The sequence below is a fragment of the Lepidochelys kempii genome, chromosome 7 (genome assembly GCF_965140285.1).
Source record: "Lepidochelys kempii isolate rLepKem1 chromosome 7, rLepKem1.hap1, whole genome shotgun sequence".
NCBI classification, from domain to species: Eukaryota; Metazoa; Chordata; order Testudines; family Cheloniidae; genus Lepidochelys; species Lepidochelys kempii.
This window is the reverse complement of record NC_136386.1, coordinates 65,795,402-65,816,879: the sequence shown is the minus strand read 5'-3', so window position 1 is coordinate 65,816,879 and position 21,478 is coordinate 65,795,402. Positions and strand designations below refer to the sequence as shown.

The window sequence follows — 21,478 nt, the reverse complement described above, 5'->3', positions numbered from 1 at the left end:
ACCTCTAGGTTGTGAAGTATGCAACAAATACTTGAAATATATATTTTATATATGGATATTCCACATATATATTAACATGTACAAAAGCAACATTACTGGAAAATGCTCAAACCCCCATAAAGAATGGCCAAATACATAAAGCCAGAGATATTCCAGTTACACAGAGCTTCCCAGATTATCCTGCTTTTCTCCATCATCCCCATTCCCTCTGTTCATTTGAGCCTCACTGTAAGCTTGGCTAGCTAGAAACCAAAGTTCACTTAGTCTTCACATCCTGCAGAGACAGCTTAGGGCAGAATGTGCATGGAACTCCTGATGGCATGACAGCTAAGATGCATAGCTCCCAGACCCAGGAATGCCAGCCAATTCCATAAGAAGATGAAGTAACAGACCAGAGTACAGCTTCAAAAATCACACGCAATATCCTATTCAGAACCTCAGAACAGGGTTTCAGCTGAGAAGGTAAGAAGCGATTCCAATGTCAGCTTGAGCTGTATGCACGCAAATAGTTACAGTGCACAGCAGACTATGACAGAGATCAATTAATAGTTAACACACAGGAAGTTGGCTGGCCTTGTGCGGGCATTTACAGCTGTATCACAACTTCACTGTTACCGGTAGCAGCAATCTCATTTTGAATCTTCATGCTTTCAAAGAATTTCGTAAAATAAATAAATAAGCAAGCCTATAAAATTGCACCCACAATTACTTCTACAGCTAACCTACTTTTTAAAAGAAGCTGCTGTAGTTCACTCTGGAGAAAGGGAAGTGGCAGTGGAAAGGAGAAGGGATTTGTTTCAATCATATGCATTTCTGTGCATGTGCAGAGAACACAGCTACAAGCACCTAGAAGAATGAAAAATGGTGTTGGTAGTTACTGAACAGACTCACAAGCTGCTCAAAGCCAGGGAAGAAGCTACCTTTAAGAGTATGCCTCTCTGTAAGTCTCTCACAATTTCATCCCAGGATCTGAGCTAACCAGAATTCATATATATAAGATCTGAGGGGAGTTTTTATTGGATTCAGCCAGATGGCAAAAGATGGAAGGCTAAGACACCTTGGCTGAGTCTGAAACCTGAAACATGTTGGAATCCAGCAAGATTTTCTATTTGACCAGTTAAATCAATACCCCAGTCCTGCAACTGACTGTGTGTGGACCCACTCTAGCACTCATGCATAGCCCCATTGCCTACAATGAGGGTCCCCAAGAGGTGTGCCTGTACAGTCAGTTGTAGGATCAGGGCTTAAGGACAGTGAATCAACTATTAAAAGAGGAGTGAGAGGTGCTAGCTAGAAGGATCTACAGACTCAGCATGGAAGCAGTGTTTGGATGTGGAGAGAGAGATCTGTGGAGTTTTCATTCCAATTGGGAAGAATTCAACTGAGACACACACACAAAATTGAAAACCCCAAGTGGTCAAAAATCATGAGGCAGGCCCCCAACAGTTCCTGGCATTGGCTTAAATATTGTAATTTTTTTAAATGGTATTATTTTTATTTACCTGGTGTTTTGAGTGCTTTGGGGACACCTAAGTCACATTTTCAACCTTTTGTCCACAACTAAGAGAGCTAGAATCTTGCCTTTTAAAATGATATATATTACTCCTGGGGGAATTCTGTGTCACTGCGTGTGCACAGAATTCATGTCTCCCGCAGATTTTTTTTGCTGCCCCACAGAAAAATTATTTCTGACGGGGAAGCAAAGGGAAGCTGCAAGAGTGTTCATGTGCCCCTCCCTGGCAGCATAGGAAGGTTGGTTTGGGCACCTGGAACAGCTGGTAGAAACGTAAGTCACTGCTGGGGAGATGGGGTGGGCAGTCGTACGTGTGAGAGAGTGACACTTGGTCCCTCTTGCTCGCTGTTGCGGCACGCTTGGCATGGAGGGGCAAGGATCGGGGTGTTTCTGAGGAGGTAGGAGTGGGGCAGGCTCTGTCTTCTCAGACAGAAGAGAAAGTATACTCCTGGGGGAATTCTGCACCACCACACAGTGGAGAATTTTGCAGAAATTAACGTTTGCGCAGAATTTCCTTTCCCCCACAGAAATGGACTGCAGTGCTGCTAGCTGCCACTAGGGACCACTGGACCCATCAGAGCTCAGCTTGCATATAGAAGACACTGCCTGGGGGAGGCAGAGGGAGCTAGAGGGTTCCTGGCAGCTGCAGTTCCCAGCATGTCCTGAGGGAAAAAGAGCGTGGTGTGCAGGAAACTCCATGCAAGGCTGGGACCAAGCATTCGGTTGTTTCTCCCTCTGGATCCCTGGTCTCTGAGGGGGAGGGGTTGTGGGTGTCTGGCTCCTAGCTGGGCTTGGGGCAGGGAAACAGGAACTGGATTGTCATAGGGGTTTCTTTAACTCTCTACTCCTGCAGGAATGTGTGTGTGTGTGTGTATTGTTACAGACGTACTTGCTGACAGGTATTTTGAAATAAATTACCAAAATAATTGAAACTGCCGTGATTATGTAGTGTTATTTTGACAAATGAAATTTGCAGAATTTTAAAATATTGTGTGTGCAACATTTTTAATTTTTTGGTGCAGAATGCCCCCAGGAGTAATAATACACACACACACACACACACACACACACACAAAGGCAAGATGAGCTTTTTACCTAATCACAGAATTCCAAGTGCTGTAAGGAAAAATAAACCCACACCAAATATCATGAGATTCATGATAAAATCGCAAGAATTGGCAACACTGCACACAAGACATTTAGGGCCAGTCTGTAGATTAAGAAATCACCTTTGAATTTCAGAGAAGAATGAATGTGTGCACAAAAGGAGTGCAAATGTTGTGGTGAACCCCTAAATTTGATGCAAATATTACATATGTACAGTAAGGAGAGTCTTTCTGTGAAGGATATGCAGGAAATTTAACCTAATAGATTTTGTTTAAAATATTACTTAAGATATTTCAAGTACTATTAGAAAGTTAGCAGCATTCCAGTTCTGGAAACTAATGTTAAAGGAATGTAAAGGAAACCCCTATGGATCTGTATAGTCAGGCAACACCATTTTAAGCATTACCATAGAATTTATGAGATAGCCACAAGACTTGAGAGTTGGACTTCTGCCATCAGATGTACATTCATAATGTAAAGCTTCTGCAGCTACCTTTATATACATAAAGTGAGGGTTTCCAAAGTTTAGAGAGCAACGGAAGGCAGTGAAACTGAGGTTAAGTTTGGTATTAAAGTGGATACCTAGATACAACTCCTAACTCAGCACTTGGCCAAACCAAAATCTCAGAGCCAAATGGTTCTGAACTTTATATGGAGCTAAATATTGTGGTGCAGACCTATGTCCCATTGCTACTATAAGTGACTGTACTCCCCACTATTCCCCTGCACAGCTCTACCAGAGTTAGGAACAGTCTAATCCTAACTAATCACATATGGCTCAAGTCATTCCCTTTATTCCAATGTAAACTGAAGATTCTACAAATTATTATTCTCTACAGCCCCTCCCCCAGCCTTTAAAAAAGATATAAATATTAAGTCTTCCATCTTTAGGATTAGGATATATGAATAAACAATCCATATAACTCTGTAGTCTTGCCATTTGTTTTGTAGGCTTCATGTTAGTTTATCCTTGTCAGCAGCCAGCTCTCTTCCAAATATAACTTCTTCGCTATTCTTTCAAATGGCTATAAATTGTAAAGCCAAGTATCTAGTTGCAACTTTGTGTGTAGCAAGTGCAGCTCCATAGCTACACTAATTTAAATAGAGCTATGCTGATTTAGACAAACTGAAATTATCGCTTAGTTAACATTTGTGACTTAATCTTTGGTTTATTTTTCTTACGATCATTATTGTTATTTTGTAAGAAGTGCCATATTAACAATAATTCATGGTGTGCAATGTTGTTGTAGCTGTGTTGGTCCCAGGATATCAGAGAGACAAGGTGGGTGAGGTCATATCTTTTATTGGACCATCTTCTGTCGGTGAGAGAGACAAGCTCTGTGTAAGATTGAAAGCTTGTCTCTCTCACCAACAGAAATTGGTCCAGTAAAAGATATTGCCTCAGTACTGTATGGTGTCATTGAAAGGTGTGCAGCTATAGTTTTGATATTATTTTGGATTAAAATGTACCATTATAATAAACCCCTTGTGTAATATAAGCATAACAATAAAAACAAAGGGCCTGATTCTGTTGTTCTGCACTTTGTGAAATCATGTATACCCATGTGAAGTGAAAGAAAAGTGGGAGTAGTGATCTAGTAGTGTTTCACACCCACTCTCAATTCACTTTACACTGGTGTGCACAACACCACAAGGTGCAACGCAATGGGGTGCTCAAAAATCTTTACATCTTTTCAGAAACATCCCCTCAGTGCCAATTTCCTCAAGAATAGTCTGATCAGTCACTCCTTACCAACTAAAAGAGGGTTTCATCTGATCCACTCTGGACTATAACTGGGCTTCTTGTAGTTGTCAACATTCCTGAGCTGGGGTAACTTGTTGATATTCAAAAAAAGACTCAGATCTAGAAGAGGGTGTAACCCAGAAAAAAAATCATTTACCAGCTAACACTAACTTGTTTACCAAAAGAAAATGGCAAGATCGGATACTTCCTGCCCAATCTCGCTCTCTATATATTCAGTCTGAAACACAGTTCCCGTGATATGTGTTGATCTCCTCTTTTCTCTTTGGTTTGCCCCACAAAGCAAATATTTTTGTACAGCACATAGTTGCAGGCTTCTGAAAACAGATGCTAATGTTAAAAGATCCCATACAGGCCATTCAAAAAGCACTCCTTCCCACTTTTCCCCCCACCCATCCACACTCTTCCATTAAAAGATAGAGTTTCTCAGCTTCTCAAAACATATAGGCCCTATCCTGTTTCCACTGAACTGGATGCTCAAACATCCCATCAATTTCAAGGGAGCTGGATCAGACCCACAATGATTTCCTTTGTCTGAAGACATTTAAAACACATCTATGTTTTCAAAAGCAGTTATGGCTTTAGCTGAGACCCTCAGAAAAAAAATGGACGATATTAATTGTGCTTGCTTTGCATGTTGACAATGTGGCCCTGTGAAAATCTGCACTGTGGTGGTGGTGTTGGCTTGCGTACGGTCTCACACTGGATTATATTTTGTATTGGCTTGTTTGGTTTCATTTTTATTAATATTATTATTGTCTTGCTGGAAATCAACTATTCATTTGATTCATGTCTACACCTGAAAGGACTATGATTATGATGCAAACTATCACATACTTTACTTAAACATTAGACAAACGGAGGACGGTATATCTTCACCCTCCTATTGTACATGCCCAATTAATTGCATCATGCACTCCAGTACAACGGGAATACTTCCTATGTGGTTTCTGTTAAATACCTTTGTGACAGTTTCTTGGCAAGAACTGAGGCAGAGAGGTTAACATATGTTAAGAATATGTACAGCAGGCATTCCTCGTTAGAATGTAAGTAAATAGGAAACATCGCAGCAGTAGCATTTCCTGTGCTCTAATCCAGGCAAGTTTGCATTAGAAATTTCTGAGACAGATATCAGGGATATGTTCATTCTGTAACAGAACTACACTCCCAGTTCTACAGTGGGAGATCATCTTTGTACTCTTCACCCATTCCGACCCATATTCTTACCTTTTGGCCCATAAGGCTTACTTCAGGAATGTCTAGGGTGGGAAAATAAAATTAAGGATTGGAATAGCTCAAAAGCAAGCTTCTTAAAATACAAACCTAGGTACAAACAATTTCTACTCCTACTGCTGCAATGGAAGTATAGTTCCACGTGTCATAAGCATTACTGAAAAAGCTGCTTTTCTCATTAGGCCTCCTACTCTCAGAATCAGGCCATAATAAAATTTTACAATAAATTAAGGATTGAAATATATGAGGAAGTGCATACTGTTCTTTAAATCTGTAGCAGAAAGCCAGTCAGGACAGATCTGAGGCAGACATACTACAGTGACGTATATGACAAAAGGAGACAAAATAGTTTTCATGAAAACACAATTTTCTGATAAAATTCCTTGTTCAGTATTAGAAGACATAAAAGCAGAGAAAAATTTGCTTCTTATTCACCATTGTCAGACACCTAAATGGATGAGCTTGTGTTGATATATCAGGCAAATTTTTCTTCTTTAGAAATACAAAGTTGTGTGCCAAAAAGAAGAAAGAAAAACATGACACACAAGCCTTCACTTCCTAAAGATTGACAATGAGCTTCAACTACTCAGCAAAACAAATGTTTATTCAACAGTCCCATCTTCTGTTCTTTCAAAGTTTAATTTATATTTTAGTGATATATCTGTATATATAGTCTTCTTACCTATATTTCAATGCTTTTTTCAAGGATTTTTCTCTATATTACATTCTGATATTTTGTCCAGATAAATTTTAAGAAGTCCCCTAGTGATGGAGTTTCAAACACTTCCCTTCACATCCTACAGCCCATACCTACGGCTCTGCAAGATACAGTACAGTGGGGAAGAAGTGCAGTTGTCTTTGCCTATAGAAGAAACACATATAATACCTCCAAGGCTGTGCTGGCCTGCACACAATTGCCATGGCACTTGCTATACCCTATTCGCTACTCAGCCCTTCCCAGAGCTGTTCTGCTTCTAAAGATCAGTGCATAGTGGAGATGGAGTTACGGCTAAATCCCAGCTAGCTGGCCCCCTCCTTCCACAACCCATATATATGCAGCCCAATTAGGAATGCTTCCAGAAGTGCCATGCTTCTGTTTGTAGCACATCCAATATGTCACAGTTATTGTCACAGTTCAGGTCAACTGTACCTGTATTTCCTCCTCGTGGTCCAGCAAGCACACCCACTCAAGGCTCTTGGCTCATCAGCCATCACCTGTCTTGGGGGGAGATGTGCATTTCTCTCCCTCCTGACCAGGTATTTCCAGGTGGCAGAGTTCTCTGCCTACAGTGCGAGTTCCCCAGCAAGGCAGACTCCCCAAAGGAGGCCTGCTTTGCTTTTCTCTTCAGAGGATATAAATAGTTAAGTTAAGTTATCACCCAGCTTTTCCTAAACAAACACATTTATTCTTACAGAGAAAACATATTTAAAACAATAAAAAACTATATGCACTCGAATAAGCTTACCAGAGATCACCCCCCAGCCCCATCTCTACAAGGGATCCGGTTGGTGTCAGTCCTTCCAACCCTTCTCTAAGGATTGGGACCTTCCTCTAGGTCAGAAGGTCCCATCTGTTTGCAGGATCAGAAGGAAGGCCCTGAATCAGTTTAACCTCAGGCTGTTTATCCACAAGTCCTTTCTTTGTCTGTTGGCCCCTGGAGAATTCACTTTGAACATGTATAGCTGAAACTCCTCAAGAGCTGGTACCTTTGAAGGTGTTACAACCTGAGTGAATTTGCCTAAGCATCCCGTACTGTTCTTAGTTCTTGGAAAGACTATTCTTACCCTACCCCATGGAATTACCTGCAATCCCTGGCTCGTAGTGATACATAAACTTAATTCGGTGAGATCTCCCAAAAGACATTGGAATATCTGTCACAGTTAGTTAATAGATAAGGTGCCAAAAGATGGCAGAAGAATATGTAGCATAGTTCCTGGGTTTGGTAAGACCAATAAAACTTTCTGAGCATTGCAAATGGCTTCCTCTGTGCAGCTCTTGATGGAGATGGAGCTTCTAACAACATGCAATCGTTCACACTACAGTGTCTGTTTAATGCTTGAATGGAAGGATGGAACCTTTTGACACGGTCTCCCACAGTATTCTTGTCAGCAAGTTAAGGAAGTATGGGCTGGATGAATGCACTACAAGGTGGGTAGAAAGCTGGCTAGATTGTCGGGCTCAACAGGTAGTGATCAATGGCTCCATATCTAGTTGGCAGCCGGTATCAAGTGGAGTACCCCAAGGGTCGGTCCTGGGGCCGGTTTTGTTCAATATCTTCATAAGTGATCTGGAGGATGGTGTGGATTGCACTCTCAGCAAATTTGCGGATGATACTAAACTGGGAGCAGTGGTAGATATGCTGGAGGGGAGGGATAGGATACAGAAAGACCTAGACAAATTGGAGGATTGGGCCAAAAGAAATCTGATGAGGTTCAATAAGGATAAGTGCAGGGTCCTGCACTTAGGACGGAAGAACCCAATGCACAGCTACAGGCTAGGGACCGAATGGCTAGGCAGCAGTTCTGCGGAAAAGGACCTAGCGGTGACAGTGGACGAGAAGCTGGATATGAGTCAGCAGTGTGCCCTTGTTGCCAAGAAGGCCAATGGCATTTTGGGATGTATAAGTAGGGGCATAGCGAGCAGATCGAGGGACGTGATCGTTCCCCTCTATTCGACATTGGTGAGGCCTCATCTGGAGTACTGTGTCCAGTTTTGGGCCCCACACTTCAAGAAGGATGTGGATAAATTGGAGAGAGTCCAGCGAAGGGCAACAAAAATGATTAGGGGACTGGAACACATGAGTTATGAGGAGAGGCTGAGGGAGCTGGGATTGTTTAGCCTGCAGAAGAGAAGAATGAGGGGGGATTTGATAGCTGCTTTCAACTACCTGAAAGGGGGTTCCAAAGAGGATGGCTCTAGACTGTTCTCAATGGTAGCAGATGACAGAATGAGGAGTAATGGTCTCAAGTTGCAGTGGGGAAGGTTTAGATTGGATATTAGGAAAAACTTTTTCACTAAGAGGGTGGTGAAACACTGGAATGCGTTACCTAGGGAGGTGGTAGAATCTCCTTCCTTAGAGGTTTTTAAGGTCAGCCTTGACAAAGCCCTGGCTGGGATGATTTAACTGGGAATTGGTCCTGCTTTGAGCAGGGGGTTGGACTAGATGACCTTCTGGGGTCCCTTCCAACCCTGATATTCTATGATTCTATGAACCTGATCAAAAATATACTCAGGACAAGCATATAATTATTTGTGGGTTTAGATTTTGTGAGGGTCTCTTGAGGGAGAAAAAATATATTTCTACTCAGGGGAAAACCCCACATGGTCTTTTGCAGAAGAGATTAAATACATTTTTCAGCTCTCTTATTATAGGAGTTACTATCCTTGAGCAAAACAACCTCTTCAATAAAACAGATTTCTTGTTCATTCTAGGCTTCATACCAAAAGTGCAATCTAGGCAAATCATGTTCACTATGTTTTTGTGTGCCAGAAAAGCATCAAAATTTCCTAGCCCAGGCTGGGGTTGTATGGATCCATTCATAAAACAGCAGGAATATATGACAAATGTATCATAATACTCAGAAAAGAGGGTAGTTTCTTTTCCCATTTGCCAAGATCAATGCATGGTAAAACACTGACATTCCGTGTGGACATTAGTCATTTCCATAGGCTCATTCTATGGAGTAAACATTTGTCTAACTTGTTATTCTGCCTTTCCTTTCCTTTTTGCCATCTGCCTCCCTTTTCCTCATTTTTCTCTCGTTATTTTTGTATCCGTTGCAATGCTCTGGGAAGATCCCTTCCAGATTGCTGACCAGAGTTTTGGAATAGCCTCATAGAATTAATCCCAGGTTTTGAAATAGGTATAATGCATAGTCTGACTGCAATTTGATTTTTTTTTTGTTTAATTTAGTCTAGTGTAAATGCTTGTGCAATGTGGGCAAAGTCAGTAGGGTGCCTGGTTTTCAAACACGCTTGTTTACACCAAGTGCCCAAACCCACATACCTGCTTTAGGCACTGGACGTGGCAATTTGAGTGCTCAAACGTGGGATATAAAAAAGTCAAATTTTCAACTTACAGCATTCTTTCAAGAAGCTCTCCCAGTAAACTGAGACACCAGACCAGATCCTCAGCTGATGTTAACTATCACAGCTCTTTAAAAGCCTATGCTGCTTTGCCATTCATTATACACCGGTTGAAGATATGGCCCTCTATGTCTATCACTCTTCATCTCCCTCGCCAGCCATCCTCCACTTTTCTTCACTTCCACATTGTTCCTTTTGTTTCCTTGTTTTTCCTCCTCCTTTTGTCATCTGTATTTAGCTTATTCTTCTGCTCTTTGTTCTTTTTTCTCCTGATGCCTGGATTAATTTGCTTCATTTCCTTGGTTTATGTCTTCCTAGTTTTGTCCCTCTGTATTTCTCTTGCCATTTGCTTTTCTCTTTCTCTCCATTCCATTTTTCCCTTGCTTCCTGCTTTTCCTCTCCATTAATCACCATTTTTCTCTAAAATCTTTTTTTTTTCTTCCCACCTATTTTTTGATGGTCTTCCTATGCAAGGAATCAGTGACCAGATTGCTCCATGGTATTTCATTGGGAATATTTTAAGATATATCATTACTGGGACCTCTTTGCCAAAAACGAATTATTATAGCAGACTGTTCAAAAAGCCATCCACTGGTAAATTCAGGTTTAGACCAAATCCATTACACACAATGGTTCTGATCGCTCCCTTAGCTGACACATCCCTACCCTATACCGTAAATACAGTTTGAACACTTAACAAATTACTCACTTTATGTCGCAAAGCAGTAAAACTCTCCCAGGGACACACTGTCTCTGATGGACAGGGTGTTTTGTTGGTTGGATAATGACAGGATATAAAATAGATCGGTACAAACACAACAGAGGGCTATATTTTAACGTCGTGTCAAAGACTGGATTGTTCAGTCACAACTATTTGGCTGTGATACTGAATGGGATAATTTCTCTTTAATTCTTAATTGACTCCACTAATTGATGTTGTGATTAAATGTTGAAAAATACCATTAACTATGTTTTTTTCTGAAAGGCACTTAATAAATATCTGTTTTCTATTGTACTTCAAAGTACCGTTAAGCAAGTTGTTAACCACACAAAGGCAACTCTACAGTAAACGATATTCCTAGCACAGTTAGCATTATTGGCTTTCTAGTCTCTGGGGCTATACACTAAAGCAGTGAGAGCCTGGGAGAGCCATTTACTCACACAGAATTGCAAAGAGCCAAAAATAACCAAAGAAGGACATTTTGACACTGCTGTGATGTTTGTATCATGGCACTGCAACATGGCCACTCATGTTAATGTCGCACCATAATACTTGCAATGCAAGCATAGTGATTATTTTGTGCCATCCTGAGATTATTCAGCACCATGGTATTTATTCTCTTCTTCTTTCATTCACGGTCATCTGATCTAGTCCATCTTGTCTGCTAAGTGTCAACTGTCTCCATGTTTCTGGGAGATTAGCACCAATCAAGTACACGGACTCCACAAAACACATGAGCAGAGCCCCAGAGAGTTAGGTGGGGGCTTCAGTGTCATGGATTGAGTAGTACTACCACTGAAGTAATTTTCAGAGTCCCCATCTCCATGCAATAACTCCTTGTTTATACTGTGTAACGTTGATAAACATACATTCTACATTGTTTTATAAAGATGCGTGGAAGTCAGTATGTTAGAAATGCCGCTTTCAGCATGCTTTATTTTCAGTGAATAAATATCAGGAGGAAAGATTTGCCTCCAATAGTTCTTAAAAACCCAGTATAAATGTACCTGCCTCTAACTGAGCAGAGGCCGATTTATAGCAGCTACCTATAATGTGGATTCCACATTAGCTGTAATTCCAGCAACCCTTTCTGGGACACTGGAGAAGACCTGAAGTGTCCATCTTGTGTGATTCCAAAGAAATACAATCCAGCAAAATAAGTAGACGGTTAAGGACTGTTATTCAACAAAATGGTGCAAGGTGGGACACGCTGGTTGTCCTGCAGCCTTGTAACAGGCTTCCTACTCCACTCTTTGGACCACCACCACCACCAAGTGGACACTTTCAAGTTTATAAACACCCATGTGTTATTTATTGTTCACCAGTACAGCATTGTGCAGCAACATACAACTGGAAGTAAACTTCAGCCTTAGCCCACTTTCTGGAGAAGGAGAAGGCAAGATCTCCCCGTCCTGAGATCCTGTACCCTTGGTCCCTGCCATCTTTCCCCTTTGCACCTCCTTCCTGACTTTTAACTCTTCCCACCTGATGGGCTGGTCAGTGTCCTGTCTAATTAAGCCCTTCAGCCCCAATTAAATCCACTCTGGGAGGGAAATACCCAGTATCGTAGTGACCAGAACGCTGAGTCAGCTCTGGGCTCAAGCACTCTGTCATAGGCCTATCCTCCATGCTGCCCATATGAGGAGTGGATTTTACTCCCCACACTGATCCTTCACATCCTATGCAGTAAAGGCTGAGAGCAGCATTATGGAGGTAGTTAGTGTGCAAGAGGGATGGAAGACCTTTCACTGCCCTTCCACATACTTGAAAAAACAGAGGAACAGAGAAAAACTTGGCTTTATCTTGACATCAAATTCAACTTTTACAAACTTGGCTGTCAGAGGAAAAACAACTGATAGTATCCTCACTAGCAAATACTACACAACTTGGCATTGCCTTTCTACAGCTCCTTGCCAGATTGGTGTAATGCCCCTGTGTTTGCAGTGAAATTTCTGAACATTCCTCTAGAGCTGCAGTGAATCCAGGTACTCCCTTCTCTATCCTGGTATGATCTATGGGCAGGCAAACTGGTGTACCAAAGCGATCAAAAACCTTTAGTACCACGTCAGTATGTGCATATGTCCCTTGTTTTGTTTATTTTCCTTTTGTTTTGGAGTGTAAAAGCAGATAATACTTAACATATGACCCAGCCCTTTCAACTGATGCTGCAAGAATGTTATATGGCTCATTCCCAGCTGGAGAGTGTTTGAACTAACCACACAAACTCAGTAATTAATTTCACCATGGTCTAATATATTACCACTGAGTTGAATGAGTTAGGATACCACAAGAAGGAATCCCCATTCCTCTGAGTCCTTAGTAAGGCTCATCATGTAGTAATATGAACAAATCATGTTTTTGAACAGCAGAAAACAACATTTGATAAAGCAGGAAAATAAACAACTCAGTAAGTCTTTCTGACAGGGTGTACAGGCCCCCTTGGGATTCTTTCAGGGAATGCTCTTGGGCTGGAAGAACCCTGTCCCATTTGGTACATCAGAATAAAACCCCATGAGCCATGCAATCAATGTAGTGCTTTTACAAGCCAGCGCACTTGCTGCCCAGGAAGCCAGTTACAGCTACCAGTGTATCTATACTGAACTGTGATCCAGATACTAATTGGTTTTCATAATTCTTTGGAAGCAGAACTCCTGATGAGCAGGAGGGAATTTCTCTCTCTGGTATCTGGCTAAAAAGAAAAGAGCTGAACATTAGGGCTGGTTGAGCTAGAAAAGACAGCTGGCCTCATTACATTTAAACAAGCCGAGAAGGAAGACAGAGGAGGACAAGAGGTCCTCTCTTCAGAAGCTCCTACTCTCTAGAAGCCAGGACACTGAGCTCTGAGAAGCAAGAACTTAAACTGTACATTTTACATTGTCTGATTTAGAGACTTGAAATATTGTTAACTATAGTAGGGATATATAGGCAGTGAATCTGGATGCTGCTACGTTAGATCTGGAAACACTCCCACTGGTAAATAAAACTAGAATGCCAATGAGGTACTTTCAACTTAGATTCCTGGTGAATGTTCTATCAAGCCCTGCTGACCCCAGGGACTTCCACAGTTCATTTTTAAAAATTAATTAATTAAATTATTCTCCCAGATGGTGAGCCCAGCAACTCAAACTATAATCCTCCAGACTCACACCAGCCTATTCACAATACATCAAAGCTGAGATTTCTTTTCCCCTCCCTAAAAGCATTCAAGCAAGCGGAAGAGCAAATACACTCTTTTGTCCATCAAGATACAAAATATATTAAAGGAGACATTTGAATTGCAGGGGGAAAAAATCTGCTTCTTATTATATAGCTAACAATTAAGGAGTGGGAAAAACAAATTCTGAAATGACTGCAAATTACTACTGTTGTTTATGCCATTCAAAACACATCCATTGAGTGGTAGGAACTCACATGGCATTTTATACACATACAACTATGCAGTTCCCAATGATCAAACATTTAGTGAACTATTTTTCCCCCGACAACATTCCTAAACTGTCTGATGCTCTGCAACTAAAGGTTAACTAGGCCTGCAAGGAGGCTCAGGGCAGGAAGTACATATTGCAACAGACATGTGGACCAGTAGTCAAACCATCAACAACATGATTGTTACAGTTAACTGGTTTTCATTTAGAAGTGTGTCTTTTGCTTCTGTTCCTCCCTACTGCCCCTAAGCAAGTTTGAAGACAGGCTGCTCTTTTCTTTGCAATGTGTGATAAAGATCACTTAGTAGTTAATGTGACAAAAAATGTGTGGCTTACCTTACCTGACCCTCTTTTAGATCTTTAAGAAAGAGTAATGCTGGAAATATAGCTCTTGCTGCCACTGAGAATGAAGCTTTTGCCCACACACGGCTCTGCTGTGAAATAGAGAGATCAAAGAATTACACACACACTTCAACAGAACTCACATAACTGCAAGAGGTAACATACTGAAAGGACTATGGATTCCAATAGCTTCAACCCAACATCTACGCATCTCGTGACTCTGCTACCTACTTAATCCACTCTGCTCACCCACTGAATATTCTGCTCATATCAAGTATTGTCATTAAAATATATGTAGCTTGCGTGATGTCTTAACAAGACATAATTGTTATCAGAAAGCTCCTTTACTCAGTTCATTTTTCTGGTTACATTGTAGCATCAACATTTATGCAATTCTGTTATAGTCAGCCCCTTACTGCTATTGTGAATTCCCTCCGCCCAGAAGGATGGTGGCCATTTGTACCTTGATAGTTCCATTGGCAGAAAAGTATCTTAAAGATACCTATACCTGATAAGATTTCTGCAGCATCTTTGTGAAGGAAAATGCATCTTTTGAGACATTTTACAAAATCGCTCTGGCAGAAAAAGAAAAAAAAAAAAGCTGCTCCCTAAGTCTCTGCTAAACACAATGACCAAGGCAAAGTTCAGTGGAGGGGTATATGCATGGGACAGGTGATGCCTTTAGGGATGCCCCATTGACATGTTATGACGTTTTGGCCCCAAAGTATATTTAGAAGAGAGAGAGATTATTCCAGGAGATGGGGCTTTAAGAAAAGCACCAGATTTTACAAGACATGTGTCAAGGTTCCTCCCCCACTCTGAACTCTAGGGTACAGATGTGGGGACCTGCATGAAAAAACCCTCCTAAGCTTATCTTTACCAGCTTAGGTCAAAACTTCCCCAAGGTACAAAATATTCCCCCCGTTGTCCTTGGACTGGCCGCTACCACCACCAAACTAATACTGGTTACTGGGGAAGAGCTGTTTGGACGCGTCTTTCCCCCCAAAATACTTCCCAAAACCCTGCACCCCACTTCCTGGACAAGGTTTGGTAAAAAGCCTCACCAATTTGCCTAGGTGACTACAGACCCAGACCCTTGGATCTTAAGAACAATGAACAATCCTCCCAACACTTGCACCCCCCTTTCCTGGGAAATGTTGGATAAAAAGCCTCACCAATTTGCATAGGTGACCACAGACCCAAACCCTTGGATCTGAGAACAATGAAAAGGCACTCAGTTTTCTTACAAGAAGACTTTTAATAAAAATAGAAGTAAATAGAAATAAAGAAATCCCCCCTGTAAAATCAGGATGGTAGATATCTTACAGGGTAATTAGATTCAAAAACATAGAGAACCCCTCTAGGCAAAACCTTAAGTTACAAAAAAGATACACAGACAGAAATAGTTATTCTATTCAGCACAATTCTTTTCTCAGCCATTTAAAGAAATCATAATCTAACACATACCTAGCTAGATTACTTACTAAAAGTTCTAAGGCTCCATTCCTGGTCTATCCCTGGCAGAAACCAGCATACAGACACAGACCCTTTGTTTCTCTCCCTCCTCCCAGCTTTTGAAAGTATCTTGTCTCCTCATTGGTCATTTTGGTCAGGTGCCAGCGAGGTTACCTTTAGCTTCTTAACCCTTTACAGGTGAGAGGAGCTTTCCCCTGGCCAGGAGGGATTTCAAAGGGGTTTACCCTTCCCTTTATATTTATGACAACATGGGATAAAATTGCAAGACTTAGCAACACAAGTTCTAACACAACTGTAATATAAACAATGTCATACTCACAGTCACTAGTCCAATGCCTTGATTTTTTTTTCCAAACCTTTGATTCTGCTCACCTCTACACTTGTCCCTGATTCCATCCTGAGCCTAGATCTAGTCTTGTTATAGTTAGGTCCCAAATTGTCCCCCCACCTCTCCACATTGCTGTTCATTAAGCCTTTTTCAACACAAAAGCATCCAGAGCTAAAGCCCTAAATCACTATGAATTTCCAGTGTGTATGAAAACATATTGGGCCAGATTCTCTGCCGGTGTAAACTAGCACTCTCCATTATTTCTTTAGTAACTAAGGCAAGCCACTTTAATTAACAGGGCCACCCTAAAGCTTGTGTCTGTTCTCCAAGTCACATGCTGTTTTATTTATTAGACAAATTGTTCATGTTCATGACTATAGATTTTAAACAGATTTCTAGTGAAAATTACCACACTTCCATATGTACTTCATCAATTCTGAATTTTACTACTACTAATTTTCTATACAGCACATGCCAGTTCCCTGAGTTACAAATACAGGTGGTTAATACCTGGGTAATTGTATTTACCCAGCTCACGTGTGTGTTTTGAGGATTAGCCACAGTACTTTTAGCCAGGCCAGAAGTGAAGTGCTTCTTCTAGAATTTCCAAGCCAGACATTAAAAATGCACCCAGCAGTAGTGCTGGTACCATATACTCCATGTGACATATTTGTGGGTAGAAACATCTTCCACCAGTGTAAACTATGGAGTCAATAGCATTTAGGTGACACATATTCCAAAGCCTTTTCTAGTGAACAGCACTCCTGTTCATGTCATACTCTCCAACGACCTGATCCTGTCAGCTTTTATGTACATGCTTAACTCTAAGCATAAGAGTAGTCCCACTGATTTAAAATTAAGCATGTGCATAAGTACAGGATTCAAAGCCCAGTGAAGGCAGTGGAGTGACTCCCATTGATTTCAATAGGCTTTGGATCAAGCCGTAAGAGAGCTGGAAATAAAAAAATAACAAACCTCTTTATCCTAAAATATTTTGCTAAATCACACTAGAACTGTGTATGCCTTCACCATGCAGATGCTCACCTCTTCCCCCCATACCAGCAACATTAGCACTGCTATAGCAATCCTTTCGCTACTCTGCTCGACCTTTCAAAGGAAGAAAGCTTCCAATAATTGAATGTTTAATTCTCAAGTGGTACATTTCAATTATCTGCAGGGATCTGAAAGGAAAACCAAGGGCTTAATGAGTGGACAGCTAGAATTTCAAGGCGCAGGTCATTTTTCAATCATCCGTGTCTTGACATGCTGTCCTAATCAGAAATGTGTGGAATTGATGTAGACATATCTAAAACGTATCTTTACTGTCAGGAGATTGAAAAACAATATTCTATTTCCCTGAAGGGATTTTCCCAACCCTGCTTCTTGTTTTGTACCTGAAATATGGGGCAGAGTCCTGTTTTAAAAATCAGAATGGAGATCCTTGCTAGCAGATATTTCAGCAAAAATCAGAAGGAAATGCTTTGCCAACGTAGGCAGTAGGTCTTCAGGGATTTTTCAAGACTGTGCTGACAAAAGCAAAACATATGCTCATTCAGGACAATTTGTACTTCACAAACATTTAGCAGCTAGTACAGAGGAATACAAATAGAGACAACAGTGTGCGCATATTAAACCAGAGCTCCCTGTTTCACCCTTATTCAATAGATACCTGCGTCTTTGTTCCCATTCTTCAAAAATCTGCACAATCCTAACCTTTGGTGCCATTTATTTCACGGTCCAGTTTTGTTTTACTGGTACTTTTATAAGCAGCTATTTTCTTTTTCAGTTACAGGAAAGACAACAATGAAGACAAGAGCAGAAAAGAGAATTCACTGAAGCTACAAGTGAGTAATAAGAGAATAAGAAGATTTATGGATGAAGGATTTCAGTAAAGGAGAATTTACAGAAAAAAAACAAATATTCCTACATTGGCTAATAACACCTATAAGAACATAAGAACGGCACTACTGGGTCAGACCAAAGGTCCATCTAGTCCAGTATCCTGTCTTCCGACAGCAGCCAGTGCCAGGTGTCCCAGAGGGAATGAACAGAACAGGTAATCATCAAGTGATCCATCCCCTGTTGCTCATTCCCAGGTTCTGGGAAATGGAGGCTAGGAACACCATTCCTGCCCATCCTGCCCAATAGCCATAGATAGACCTATCCTCCATGAATTTATCTAGTTCTTTTTTGAACCCTGTTATGGTCTTGGCCTTCACAACATCCTCTGACAAGGTGTTCCACAGATTGACTGTGCGTCATGTGAAGAAATACTTCCTTTTATTTGTTTTAAACCTGCTGCCTATTAATTTCATTTGGTGACCCTTAGTTCTTGTGTTATGAGAAGTAGTAAACAACACTTCCTTATCTACTTTCTCTACACCAGTCATGATTTTATAGACCTCAATCATACCTCCCCTTAGCCGTCCCTTTTCCAAGCTGAAAAGTCCCAGTCTTATTAATCTCTCCTCATACAGAAATTGTTCCATACGCCTAATCATTTTTGTTGCCCTTTTCTGAATCTTTTCCAATTCCAATATTTATTTTTTGAGATGGGGCGACCACATCTGCACACAGTATTCAAGATGTGGGCGTACCATGGATTTATATAGAGGCAACATGATATCCTATTATCTATCCCTATTATCTATCCCTATATCCCTATAGCTGTCCTATTATCTATCCCTTTCTTAATGATTCCCAACATTCTGTTCACCTTTTTGACTGCCACTGCACATTGAGTGGATGTTTTCAGAGAACTATCGACAATGACTCCAAGATCTCTTTCTTGCGTGGTAAATCTAATCTTGAGTGGTAACAGCATGAAATCACAGCATGCTGAAAACAACATTTATTGAAATGAAAGAGAAAACAAAAGTAAACTAGAGAAAGATGAATGTATATAATAAGTATAAACAAAAGAAATTAAGTTGTACCTCCTAAGATGGGGCAGAAGACAAACAGCTGTCACCTGGTAATATCTGAGGATTCCTAAAATATACACACCCCTGGGCACCCTGAAATGCTGGGTGGAGTTGCCTCTGGAGACAGATAGTTAGAAGTGACACCACTTATGACGTACCCCCGGCCACCACTGTTGTTCTGGAAGGGACTCTCAGATACATGTTCCTTGTTAACAGAGGATGCCTTTGGGCCCCATGAAAAGGAGTAAACTGAGATTTTCTTTTTTCAAAACTAAGTTTCTAGAATTTTACCTTTCAAAGATAGCCTTGAAAACAAACAGAATGCTAGGTTAGACTGGAACAAGCAGCTGCATTCCTGCAGCAGGAGTCCGAGAAGAATCTACAGTTCCCTCCCCCTCCTTTTATATAAAATTAGAGTTAAGTTTGCTGCGTATCCCAAATGATCATCTTTCAAGTCCTTGCCCCCTCCCCCCCACCAAATATCCTCAGGACAGTCCCATGCAAACTGGTGTGATGACAGTAGACAAGATGGAAGTTAACCCATATATGCTGAGGTTAACTTTCATATTCCTAGCCCTCTCAGGGACTAGAATTGAGTGAGCTGGTGCTCACCTCCCGCAGCTCTCACAATAGTGGCACTTGCTGCAAAGGAAACAACCATTTTATGTTCTCACCTGGGAGAGCACCAGGTAGTCCCGGTTGGCCATACCAGCAGTGCATCAGGAGGAGAAGCTGGGCCAACCTGGTGCTGCAACTGAGTGAGAGTCCTGCAACCATTGTAGCCTGACTCTGGCCCAGTGACCAGGCCTACCCCAGAGACCTACTCCATCAGCCAGCAATCAGAGGAGATCCACTCTTTTAGTCAACCCACACAAACCCAAGCTGGAGAGACCCATCTACTTCAGGAACCAAAGGGGTCACATTTCCCATCCAGACTGCAGAAAGGACTCTCTTAGCCATATAACCAGCTACAAAAGAGACAAAGTCTGTGAGACAACAGACCTCCCACCCCTTCTGAGGGTGTGATGGGCAGTTCCAGATAACTAAGAAGGGGAGCCACCTAGAGGATCCTCCAGGATGGGCTGAGGGAAGCACGGTGGATGAAGAGGTACTGGGCTGAGGTGGGTGATTTTGGGGAGGAAACAGAATAGAACGTATATAAAGGGGGATATAGAACTGATAATTATTTGGGATCAATACATTTGGTGGCCGGGGATATAGTACCAACTGGGGCACTGGGAGAAAAAAACTATTTTACTCAAGACACGTCATGTGCTTTGCCTAATGATGTAGTCATCATCGTGTTCTCATTACACCTTTGGCGTTTAGGACGGTGATGAAGCTCCTCCACTTCTGTCTGTTTCTGGCAAGTCTTTCAATGGGTCTCCAGCTGTGCCCCAGGTTTTTCAGCTTGGCTTCCACAGCTCTTCACCATGCTGTTTTTGGGCGGCGTCATTTTCACTTGCCTTCAAGTATCCATCTTATTGCTATTCTGGTGATAGAATCAGTTTCCATCCAAAGCACATGGCCCATCCATCTCCAGCGCCTCCTATCAATGACGGTGCTCAGATCCTCTTGGCTGCATTCTGTCAATAGATCTTGGTTTGAGACTGTTCTGAGCCAAAAGATACGGAGGATTTTTCTGAGGCAGGTTGTATGGAATGAAGACAGTTTGGACAAGTCATACTTTCTAATTCCCCAGCATTCTGCACTGTAAAGTAATGTTGAAAGTACGCAGCTCTGATAAATCTTGAGTTTGGTTTTGGTGGTGTATTTTGATGATTTCCAGACAGTATTTAAGCTCCTGAAGGTGTTCCTGGCTTTATTGATTTTGTTCCAGATGTCCTGGCTTGTTCCACCATCCGGGCTGATGGTGCTGCCCATGTATGTGAATGTTTCTACATTGGTGAGAACATAATCCTCTATCCGTACTGGTGATGGTGAGGCAATATTAAAGGTCATGATATCTGTCTTATTGCGATTGATTTTCAGTCCAATTTGCTGGTTGAATGTGTTGAGTCAAGTTGTTTTTTCTTGTATATGGTGTTGGGTATGTGATAGGAGTTTGCCATTGACTGGGTAATGCAGTGTACAACAGAAGACATGCCAACAGGCATTAAATGGACACCCTTTCATCCTTGAAGACCTGGACTTCGCAGATGATCTCGCTCTCCTATCACATACCCAACACTATATACAAGAAAAAACAACTGATGTGGTGCCTCTTGTTAAATTTTTGGCAGAACATCACTTCTGCCAACTTTTTGATGTCTACTGACTGTGCCCCAAAGAATGTGACTGATCACCTACCCCACCTCTCACAGCTGCAACACCTTTTTTGAGAAGCACTGCTTTCATTGGCAGTACATTTCAGGAGAAGCAAAATTCTAGCGACACCCACAGTTCTGAAGGACAGGAGTGCAACAAAATAGCTGCCCCACCCAAATTGTTCTGAGCCTTTGGTCCCATCAGGACTAGCTGATGTACCTTGATTTCCCTGCTTTTATTCTTTCCTGGTTTGTTATGAACTTCTAAAGTTACAGCCATAGTAAAAAAAGAA

General features: G+C 41.4%; 1 long non-coding RNA gene across 1 annotated transcript; it reads left to right on the top strand.

The window, feature by feature from the left end:
- Positions 1-286: 286 nt before the first annotated feature.
- LOC140915318 (uncharacterized) lies at positions 287-20,850 on the top strand. The gene is made up of 3 exons (XR_012160130.2): positions 287-462; positions 17,781-18,050; positions 20,759-20,850. It is a non-coding gene; the product is annotated as an uncharacterized LOC140915318 (long non-coding RNA).
- Positions 20,851-21,478: the final 628 nt, after the last annotated feature.